Below are 12715 nucleotides of genomic sequence, written 5' to 3'. Positions count from 1 at the left end.
GACTTATTAGAGCCAGAAATCGTAAAAAAGGCAGTTGAGACTATCCCAGAAAAAATACTAAATTTATTTAACCAGTGCCTAAAAGAAGGCTATTTCCCACACACCTGGAAAACGGCAACGCTTCGGCTCATCCTCAAAAATCCAACAAAGCAGCAGGATCTCCCAGGGTCCTACAGACCCATAGCCTTACTGTCTGTACTGAGCAAACTGATGGAACACCTACGAAATCGGATAGAAACTCACTACTCAAACGCAGGCCTTCAATCCCGAAATCAGTTCGGGTTCAGAAAAGGATACTCCACCGTAGATGCATTGGAAAATATTGTTAACGCCGCAACCACAACCAACCGAAAGTATTTCCTCGTCATCGCAATAGATTTTGCTGGGGCGTTTGACACTCTCTGGTGGCCAAGTGTCCTCGGCAGGCTCCGGGAGGCAACCTGCCAGCAAATCTATACAAATGCATCAGTACATACCTCTCAGACAGATCAGTCACAGTCACTACTCCGTATTGCTCCGTATCATGGTTGATACACAGAGGATGCCCACAGGGTTCCGTTCTGGGCCCTCTTCTTTGGAATGTCGTCCTAGACGGCTTCCTAAATCTCAACCTTGGAAACGTCACATCCCAGGCTTATGCAGACGATCTTATTCTGATGCTTGCTGAGGACTGCAGAGCACAATTAGAGAACTCCGCAAATAGAGCAGTCACTATCCTGCAAGACTGGGCTGACAACAACAAACTCACAATTTCTCCAACCAAGACATGTTCAGTCCTACTCAGGGGGAACCTAGATATTAGGAGGCCTCCCCAAATCAAAGTCCAGGGGAAAACCGTCAAACTCGCAAGGGAATTAAAACATTTGGGAGTCATGCTCGATAGGAATCTATCCTTCACACCACATCTGACATACATCAGAAATAAAATCAGAAACTATTCTGCACTCTTTGCAAGAGTCACCCGTAAGGACTGGGGCTTGAGGAAAAGGACCCTCGCCCTCTTCTATACGACAGTATTCCTGCCAGCCATTTCATATGCCTCCGGAGTCTGGTACCACAAAGCGACCACCGCGGTCAACAGGAGAAAACTCGAGACGATACAAAGATATACCCTGCTAACGATCTCCAGAGCCTGCAGGACGGTGAGTACTCACGCGCTGCAGGTCCTTATGGGTGCCCTCCCCCTGGACCTGGAGATCGTTCGTCGCGGAATCCTACACCACCTCAGCAAAGGAAAAACGTCCACCTGCCTGAACTACACGATTGACTTAGCCAATGACCCTAAAATGGAAAAGAAGCGACTCACACTGCATCTCCAACAGACCTGGCAAACCTGCTGGGAAAATTCAATAAAAGGTGAAATCACCCGGAAATTCGTGCCGACAATTCAGACGGTATATCCAAAATATCCCCACTGGCTGTCTCCAGGACTCCTCGTCACATACCTACTCACCGGACACGGTGCATTCAGACACAAGTTATCAGGCTTCCGACTCAGTGACACTCCTCTCTGCCACTGTGGCCAAACAGAAACATGGGAACACCTCATGTATCACTGTCACCTGTATCAAGATCTACGCTGCCGGCTCATCACTGAAATTCGATTCACACTGCAAAACCAGGAACACCTCATCCTAGAAGAAGAAGACAGCTACAAAGCGCTAACAAAATTCGCTCAGGGCCTCTTCAGCAGAAGACGGACCTTCCCCCAGCCGCAACCTCTGCAATGAAGAGAATGCAAGTACCCATCAAAGCTGCCCATAATCAGAAAAACAATTCGACACCACTAAGGACCACCAGAACAAATCAAACCCCCAGGGATCCGACTTCATAACAGAAGAAACAAAATGAAATCGCAAATGCACATCCAAGCTGACTGGACTAAATAACCTCGGATGGGATCTTAACCAATGAATGGCTACAAAATAAACTGGACTTTGTAAACCTCGGATGGGACAATGTCCCAAAAATGACATTCCACCGACTGAAGAAACTGCAGAGCCTCTCTGCACACTAGCCTTATTGGCGATCTGACCTGGCGCCCTTGCCTGGTCCACTTTTCTTCCCTTTCCCTGGCCGGGGGGGAGGTGATGGTCCCTCTATCTCCTTCCCTCCTTGCCACCCACACTTTCCCTTCTGGTGGGGCATGGGCATGCCCCACCAAATCTTGGAGTCACCCTCCCTATCGACTCCATTCTTCTGTCTGTCGCCCCCCCCAGCCTTCAGTCTCCCTCCCACTCTACCTGCACGCAAGCGAAAGCCCCACACATCCAAACTTAATTACAGCCAAATTTGATTCGCCCACAATTTTCGGCCTCACAATTCTAGCACAACCACCACGCGATAACCTCTCAAATTTTTTTATTTTTTATTTATTTATTTATTTATTTATTTTATTATTTTATTATTATTATTTTATTTTTTTTTATTTATTATTATTATTATTATTATTATTTTATTTATTTATTTTTTTTTTTTTAGGTCCTAGCCACTGAAATCTCAGGAAACTAGGTGGCAGAACCTGCCAGAGTACTTATTTAAAATATTGGTGTACCTGGTCTGCCTCCACGGGGCAAAGTGTGGGCAACGTCTGGCCTCAGCAGAGGCCTGGCGGCTAAATGGCCAAAAGAACAACGGTACACAACACTACTCATCTACAATATCCATACACTTTTAAATCTCTGGCCTTTACAGTGTACTGTATCACACGACAATGTAAACTACGCGGAGATGGGGGAAACCCCTGGTGCCGTTTGACCCCAAACACACTTTACACTTTACCTTCACAAGTATCTCAGTTTAGCGTACTGGTGAAGCACTTTAGGCTGTAACTATTCACACCCTTCTGGCACAGAGCCGTCCCGGTGTGACCCAAGATTTTTTGAGAAATAAACTGATTTTAATAATAATATATGGGTGGCGGAGAATTGCAGGAAAGTTATGCATGAGATTTTTTCCTTTAAAAAACTTAAAATAATATGTCTCTAAAATTGGAGTATTTTGGAGACCATATCTACTGTCATGAAGTGTTATGGGGATGTTTAAAATGTTAATTTGAACATTGCAATTTACGAATAGCACTAAGATATTGAAAGCGGGAGATGGCAAGAATTAAATTTTCTTTTAACAATGTAACAGTTTTCTTGCCTGTTTAATTTTTCATCATTCCGTATTCCTGGGGTTACATACTCTGACTTAAATACGTTGCAAAATCTAGCCCCTTTGCTTTTGCAAAAAAGGTGCATGACCCATTGATAATGTGGTACTAGATTGTTATTTGTTATTTTTGGTTTTTTAGTAGCATTAGCAACTAAGGCCATATTGCTCCGGGATATGCGATGGTCATTCCCTGACCTTTCCGCATCCTCTATATTTGGTGGTGACGGGCTCGAACCCCCGTCTAATCAAGAAGCGTGTGCTACGCACTACTGCTCCTTCCCACCTGGCTACGGAGGCGCCTGTGGTACTAGAGTTTCGGTTGCCAAATAGTCACTCCACTACATAAGTGCATCATACAATATCTAAGGGAGATTTATAAACATCCTATACACAGGATTTTAAAAAAAATGAAGGCAGCGTTTCATAACCAACAATCAATTTTTTTTTCAATCAGATAAGATTTTCGCTTTTCTGAAACAAAAAAAAAAAAAAAAAAAACAGAAGAAAACTTTATGTATACACATTATATTTCATCGTTCCCAATTTTACATATTCATTTTAAGGTATTTAAAATTCAATTAAGAAAAAGGGGTGGAAAAGGTGGGAAGAGAGATGCTAGTGGATTTTGATCCCTCATAGTTTCAAAGCTGTTCCACCCGTTGTAGGCTAGAGCTTTCCAGAGTGGTAAGAGGAGTCATAATACAGCGCAAGAGTTAGATTGGCATTATAAGATATACATATGGATGAACCAGTATATCAGTGTTTAAGAGTGGGAAAAAAAGTGTTTATTGTGTTATTTATTTTATATTTAATCTAGTGATTATTTTACGCGATAAGATAATTAGAATGCATAGCCTGGAAGGTACATATGCTTTTAATTAACTATACAAAGAGCTTCAAAGCCAAACAATATTTCTTACGTTTTTAGGAAAAGATATGCGATTGATATTGTGTGAATCTGGATCAAAATCTCGAGAAGACACTGGAGTTTATTCAGCAATCTTACAGATTAAATTCATTAAGCAGTGCATCCGTTAAATACCGGTGGAGGAAGTTCTTTTCATAAGGAAATTAATGAATCGTATATCATTTGGTTATGGGGAATCTAGTGTTGTATAACGTTGCTAAAGATATCGTTCCAAAATTAAACTGCATTAATATAAACCTCTTTCGGCAGTACCTAAATTCCAGCGTTCCCCCCCCTCCTGTTTTTTAAGGTATTAGCCACTGAAATCTCAGGAAATTAGGTGGCAGGACCTGCCAGAGTGAAAATTTTAAATTATTGGGTGCCTGGTCTGCCTCCACGAGGCATAGTGTGGATAACGTTGGGCCCCAGCAGAGGTCTAGCGGCTAAATGGCCAGAAGAACAACGATACATAACACTACACTTACAAAATACAGTGTATATACACTTTTAAATCTCTGGCCGTTACAGTGAACTGTTACACCTACAATGAAAGCAACGTGGAGATGGAGGAAACTCCTGGTGCCGTTAGACACGAACGCACTATACCCTATGATCTTGAAAAGTGAAAAGGGACAAAAATTGATAGCGGTTTTGAAGTAAGAAGTGTCACGGTCGCTAAGTTGAAGAGCCTGCAGAAATGCACAGTACTACTTGTTATGTTGTTACTTGCGTTTGAGAAGCTTTGCAAGAGGTGAAAGTTGCTTTCACCTCTTGTTGCACATGTTGCATGTGAAGGCCACTGTTTAGAAATGTAAACTATTCTTAATGCTCGGGATGATTCTGAATAACAGGTAGAGTTTCAACGCCCCTCGTATGTAAGATGAAGTTAGTAAATTTTTATACTAAATTTATGCAACTCTAATTTATCTACTTCTTGAATGGCTTTATGTGTTATCTCTGTAAGTGTTTTAATAATCTCACTGCAACTAATTTGAAATATATTAAAAATAATAAAAAATAAATAAATCTCCTTTTTTTTTTTTTTGGTATGCCAATTTTATGGACTAATTCTCCTTAATTAGTTCTGAAAATAGTACTTACTCTTCAACAGATGTGGATTCACCGTCAGACGTGCCGTCTTCATCCTATTCAAATGTAAACAAGAAAATATTGGCATTAAGATACTAAAACATTATAATTAGCATGCCTTAATATAAATAGTGCAGTTATCAAGGCTGTGGCTTGTAAAGTTCCATGGTTTGACACAAATATCCCAGATTTTAATTTTTATGACAGTTCCATCTTCTGAACCCAGGCGTATAAAGCTTATCTAAGAGCGAGGTTGGTGACATTTAACACCTGTTGTATGTGTTTGAAATTAATCAAGAATTGAGGCAGACAAACTACAAAGACACACTGTACACCGAATAAAATGCTTATTCAGTGCAAATATTAATCACCTGTGCAATTCAACTCTTATAATTTCACTTTGGGTTACATTGGGAGTGGAATACTACAAACCCCCCCCTCCCCTCCTTGTGCAAAATCCATTTCTCAGTTAAATAAGCTAAATCCCCCTTATTTACCGCAATACATTTGGAGAGTTAATCTCATAGTACCTTGACCCTTACCTTCTATGCTAACACTTGTTGCAAAGACTTTAGGGCAGGAATGGTGAACTAATGACATGCGTGCACGAGAAGCACGGAGGAAAATGTACAGGCATGGGGTCGCCCATAATATTTTCTATTATAAAAGAGCGTTCTTATATCTGAAGACAAATTTGTTGTTGTCTATCAGCGCATCTGGCGATTGAAACGGTAATTATACAGCACCGAAGTTCTCATTGGAAACATTCAAATACTGTTGCCTTTTTTAAAAAAAATAACAATAAATCGTCCTTGACTTCATAGTGGTTTCGTCGCTTCTTTGGAGAGGTCTCGGTTCGAAGACGAGGAATTTTAAGGTCGTCTTGAATTGAGACTAGCTAGCTGAACTAAGGCGAAGTGGGTAGAGCGCAATGCGCAAATCGATTCGTGAACGTAGATATCTACAGATATAATATACTTGTAGGAATATAAGTTACACTTGGGATCCGTTAACATTATTATTATAATAACAATAAGACTACATCCTAATTTTATTCAGTTTTTTCCTATCACACGCGAAAATTGTTTTTGCTTTGATAGTTCGATTGGACTATTTCAGAAATTGTTGAACTTGGAACAATACAAGCTTTCTGCAGAAAATCCGAGGAGTTCAACGAGTAGCGATTTGACGTCGAGGAAGCGGAAATGTAATTTTAGAAAGTTGGGAGTTTCAATTTGAAGAGTAAAGATGTAGTTTTACAGTGTAGATATCATGCCTGGAATAGTAAACAGTGATTTTATTTTTTTTATTGTTATTTTTTTAAATTTATTTTTTACCTTTTCCTTTCTTTAAATAGGGCAAGCTTGGCCTTATCATAGTTAAAGAAAGAAAAGTAATGTTTCATAGCTATGCAGTGAAAAATGAAATAAATAAATAATAATCTGACCGTAGCCCGTAATGAAAGAAAGGAGGAGGGAGGGGCTTGACTGACCTCGTTGAGAAAGAGAAGGCGGTTAAGAATCAGCAGGATTACTATCATAAAACACAGCATCAATCCACCACCAAAAGAAAGATAGACAAACGGCACACACCACTCAACCTCAACTAGGAGACAACACGCAGGAGAAACAAAGACAGAAAGATTAGCATTAGTAGAGGCATGTGATGCAAGAAAGCAAGCTTATACAGCATCAGCCAAAAAAAAAAAAAAAAAAAAAAAAACCTTCCCATCTCACCCATCCATTTGTTCCAAATGTTTGTCCTGTTCTGGCTTGAAATTATTTAAGCTGTCCACTTCTACAACAACAGATGGAGGTTAGTTCCAGCAATTAACCACACACTGACTAAAGGCAAACTTCCGCACATCTAACCTACAACTGTCTTTCCTCAATTTGAATTTATGCCCTCTCAGGCGATTATTCTGAGCAAGAGGTAGAATCCCATCAGCATTGAGCATGCTCAAGCCATTCACGGTTTTATACACCTCAAACAGATCACCTCGCAGGTGCCCAGTCTCCAGACACTGTAATTTGCAAAACTTAAGCCTTTCTTCGTAAGAGCAATCCTTTGTTCCATTCACTAATCTTGTTGCCCTTCTCTGTACTCATTCCAACAGCTCTACATCCTTCTTAAAATGAGGCCTCCAGACCTGTATACAGTACTCAAGGTGTGGTCTGACCCTTGCCTTATACAATGGGATAATCACCTCATTATCCCTGTTAGAAAATTTCCTGTATATCACTGACAAGAAACTATGAGCTACTCTTGCAAACTGTCTGCGTTGCTCAGAAAACTCCATATCTGACTGTGCGATTACCCCCAGATCCATTTCACTCTCTACCACCGTGCATGTAGCACCACACAGTTGATATGTTACTTTGGGGTTACTGCTACCCATATGCAGTACCTTACATTTGTCAATGTTAAACGTCAGCTGCCACCTCTCAGCTCATCTGCTCAACGTTTCTAGATCCTCTTGCAGCCGCACACTGTCATATGTGTCATTAACAACCCTGCCAACTTTGGCATTAAGCCTGATATACCTTCATCAGTATCATTAATAAATACAGAAAACAACAATGGACCCAACACTGAATCCTGGGTACTCCACTAATAACATTAGTCCACAAAGAGCAGTGCCCATTGATTACCACTCTCTGTCTTCTCCCACAACCATTCCTATATCCATAGCAGCATTTTGCCTCCAATCCCACACTGCTCCAATTTGTACAGTAGTCTTCCATGTGCAACAGTATCAAAAGGTTTTCTAAGATCCGGGTATATGATATCAAAAATATTTTTTGCATCCAGTTCCTTTGTGACCACATCATAGTATCCAATCAGATTGTTCAGACAAGACTTCACCGTAACAAAACCATGCTGTGTAGAAACTATAACCGAAGTGTTGTCTAGATGATTCTACAGTGCTTCATTAACCAGCGCTTCCATTATTTCCCCCGGAACAAGTTAAACTAACAGATCTGTAATTACTTGTCACCCTTTAATCGTCCTTTGTGAATTTCGGTCACATTTGCACATGTCCAGTCCATGGGTACCTCCCCTGAGTCCAAGAAAGCTCTCATAATTATGGTTAAGGGTTTGCTTCCTTTGCCGCCTCCTTTAATATAACTGGATAGATCCCATCCACCCCAGATGCTTGTTGTTTGTTTGTTATTTGGTTTTTAGGAGCATTAGCAACTAAGGCCATATTCCTCTGGGGATATGCGGTGGTCATTCCCCGACCTTTCCGCAACCTCCGTATTTGGTGGTCATTGGCTTGAACACCGGTCTAATCAAGAAGCGTGTGCTCCTGCCCACCTGGCTATGGAGGCGCCACCCCAGATGCCTTTTTTATGTTTGTCTTCAACATAGAAATGTCACCAAACTGACTTAAGATTAATTCTTTGTATGCTTCCCATTTAGAATTTTCTGTTGGTAACATCATCAGTTGGTCCTACTGTATAGAATTTAAAAACTGTCCCAGACCTCCGTAGTCACCTTTACGAAAACAAAAACCCTTCGCTTTACCCTCCCTGATGGTAGTTACCTCTTTGAGTAAATCCCACATCAGCACACTGTGATCACTGTTCCCTATGGCTCCTTTATCGGCAGATTTTTAATACATGAATCACTACTGATAATCAATAAATCTACAAAAGCCTTGCTAGTATGTGAATGACCAACCCACAAGTTCCAGTCAAAATCTGGGAAATTAAAATCCCCTGTTATGAGGCAATCTGATTTACTGCCCCACTCTATTTCTCTGTACAGCTGTTCATTATACTCGTCAGAGTCATTAGGCCCATAGCACACTCCTACTCTCAATTTTGTGTTCCCAGTGCTTATGTCACACCAAACTGACTCAAGGTTGCACTGTCCATCCATGTCTCCTGGAGTCACTTCATTTGATTTTATGTGTTTCTTCACTAATAGCATAACTGCTCCTGCCTGTCTATCCTTTCTGCACACATTGTACTCCCCAAATTCCAATTCTGCATTCCTTATATCTGTGTGACACCACGTCTCTGATGTCTCAACAATATCTGCCTTTGATGTTTTGATTAGCACCTCAGATTCATCAAATTTTTTTACTACATTCCTTGCATTGGTGCACATGTTCTTATTCTTAGCTATCCTAACACTGCCCATGTATTTACTTGTTCCGCAATGATGCCCAACAGTCTCTGAAATGGGCGAAGACACTCCATGGCAGACACTACATAGATCAGATGGCTTCCAACGCTTGGCTTACGAAAGGAAAGCTCTTCCCCGCGACGGAAGGATTCATGCTCGCCATCCAAGATCAGGTAACCAATACCAGGAACAACAAGAAATACAGCGCCAAGGACTCTGGAGTAACAGCATGTCGTTGATGCAACTTGGCACCAGAAACAATCCAGCACATCACCGCAAGATGCCGGGCGATTACCCAGATGGAGCACACTCACAGACACGACCAGGTGGCCAGGATAATATTCCTGGCTATCAGACCTAAGACAGGAAGTCAAAGATATGGAACAAGTAATGACAATCTCGATCACAATGTCAACCCCTGGCATCACTCTTCGAGTTCGAAACCAGTTCTTGGTTTCGGACTTGGAAACTCTTCACAGGCGATGTCTTTTAACTTGTTAAAAGACTTCGCCTGTGAATTGGAGCAGTGTGGCTTTGGAGGCAAATTGCTGATATGGATAAGGGGATGGTTGAGTGGCAGAAGACAGAGAGTGGTAATCAATGGACACTGCTCAACGTGGACTAATGTTATTAGTGGAGTTCCTCAGGGTTCAGTGTTGGGTCCGTTGTTGTTTTCGGTATTTATGAATGATATTGATGATGGTATATCAAGTTTAATGTCCAAGTTTGCAGATGATACAAAGGTTGGCAGGGTTGTTAAGGACACTACTGACGCTATGCTGCTGCAACAGGATCTGGAAAGGTTGAACAGATGGGCTGAGAGGTGGCAAATGAAGTTTAACATTGACAAATGTAAAGTACTACATATGGGAAACAGTAACCCCAGAGCAACGTATCAACTCTGCGGTACTACACTGACAGTGGTGGAGAATGAAAAGGACCTGGGGGTAATTGTGCAGGCAGATATGAAGTTCTCTGAGCAATGCAGACGAGCTGCAAGAGTAGCTCATGGTGTCTTGTCAATGATATACAGGAATTTTTCTAGCAGGGATAAGGAGGTGATTATTCCCTTGTATAAGGCAATGGTCAGGCCACACCTTAAGTACAGTATATAGGTCTGGAGGCCTCATTTCAAGAAGGATGTAGAGCTTCTGGAACGGGTACAGAGAAGGGCAACAAGATTAGTGAATGGAACAAAGGGTTGCTCTTACGAAGAAAGGCTTAAGTTTTGCAAATTACAGAGTCTGGAGACTAGGCACCGGCGAGGTGATCTGATAGAGGTGTATAAGGCTTTAAATGGTTTGAGCATGCTCAATGCCAATGGGATTCTTCCTCTTGCTAAGAATAATCACCTCAGAGGACATAAATTTAAATTGAGGAAGGACAGATGTCGGATAGATGTGCGGAAATTTGCCTTTGGCCAGCGGGTGGTTGGTTGGTGGAACCAACTTCCATCACTTGTTGTTGAAGTTGATAGCCTAAACAAATTTAAGGCTCAACTGGACAGGTATTTCGAACGAATGGAGGGGTGAAATGGGAGTGGGTGGTTTTTTTTTTTTTTATTTTGGCTGATGCTGAATAAGCTTGCTTTCTTGCATCATATGCCTCTACTAATGCTAATGCTAATGTTAGCTAAATTGGTGAGCTTTTGATTAGGATGGCTGGCAACGATTTGGTTCCAGTCTGTAGATCTTTGTAGGATGATTTGAAGTTTAAAACCTTTAATGAGAAGATCTTCAGTTGAGATTCTTTATGGTTATATTGGCCCAGTGGTTGGGGTAAGCACAGGTTTTAACTAAGGCAATTGGAAGATGGGCTGAGGCAAACTTAAAAGTCAACGTGAGAGAGATTGTCGAGATTATGAAATAAGAGCTTAACGTTTTGTTGACGTCTTGTAGGTCGCGTATGGATAAGTATAAGGTCTATGAGGTCATTTATAGCTACTTCAGTCTTGGGGAGGGCATGTTGAAGGCTCCTAAAACGAACGTGACCGTGTGAGGCTTGAGATGGGTTATAAACCAGGTAGTTAGCTCCTTCCTGGTGTCGGGATTATGGTCTGGAGGTAAATAAATGGCAACAACCTGAATCCTCATTTCTTGGACTTTGAAGATTGCAGAAATGGCTTCAAATGCTGGTGAGTTACTGAGTTGTGCACTCACAAGGTAATGGATTATTTGAACAGGATGCAGACCCCACCACGTTTGCGGAGGTGGCATCTGCATTGCATATATTTCTGTAATGGTGGGGAGTGGCCAAATGGATAAGTTGTCTTCCATAGTTAAGCCAAGTTTCCTGGCTGCAAATGAAATCAGATTTGTCGAGCAGGAGGAGGGACTGCAGAGAAGCCAATTTGTTGACAATACCGCGCACATTTTGGGAGAAAACCCTGAATATGGGGCATGGGTGGAGGTTATTTGGAATCAGTGATTGCTATCGAGGATCAGACTTTTCTTATAGAGAAAAGTCTGATCAATATGCCAGGTGGACAGAAGTCGGGCCTTTTGCCTCTCCAAATCCCCAATTTCAGTTTTAAGGCATTTTAGTCATGCACACCACGTCCTTGATTTTTAAGTCCTCTAACTCCATTTCAAACTTTGCTTCATGTAGGCTAAAAGTTAGAGCCACAGTTACATGCTCAAAGAGCCGCAGGTTGCCGACCCCTGCACCACGCTTTCTGTTGCACAGCCATCTTACTGACACTGACTGAGGCGGCACGTGTAGGAGTCATTCTGCGCACACTCACGGCTCAGCTAAGGTCAAATGAAACTTGGTGAGTTACCACACTGTTTGCTGCTACGATCGCAGCAATCGATCAAATATTTCCGAAGATAATTAAAAGGGAAATCACGGACACCTTTTTAGATGACCCTGTATGTATATATATATGAGATATTAAAAAAAGTAAAAGATTACCTCAATCTTTTTCGTGGAATGCTTCCAGTCAATTCTCTGCAAATGTAACAAATAAAATAAGATGAAAAAAACGAATTAATGAATTCCCTCACTCAAATGTAGATACGACCAAATTCGACGCGCAACGGAATCGAAATCCAAGAGCCCCAACCCGACCCCGAAACACATTTGGCCTGACGTAGCCGAGTGGTCATCAGCGAGAGTGCATAGCATGCGTTCCTTGAGTGGACCGGGGTTCAAGCTCCTGACTACTAAATACGATAAATATTTGTATTGACGATTTATTGTAAACTCTACTGACTTGGTTGTCGTGCTGGAGTATAAACAGAAAATTTATTTATTTTTATTTTTATCAAACCACCGCAGCAAGACCATGAGTGTGAGAAGACATTGTGTCAGAATAAATAATTAAAACCACTTCCGATAATAAATAATTAAAAGCACTATTAAAATCACGATTAAAATTTGGATGAACACACAAACACCGCGATATTCCCATCCTGTGAACACGGC

This window comes from Mastigoproctus giganteus, chromosome 10 (genome assembly GCF_048544385.1).
Source record: "Mastigoproctus giganteus isolate SK-2022 chromosome 10, ASM4854438v1, whole genome shotgun sequence".
Lineage (NCBI taxonomy): Eukaryota > Metazoa > Arthropoda > Arachnida > Uropygi > Thelyphonidae > Mastigoproctus > Mastigoproctus giganteus.
Note: the sequence above shows the minus strand (reverse complement) of the source record.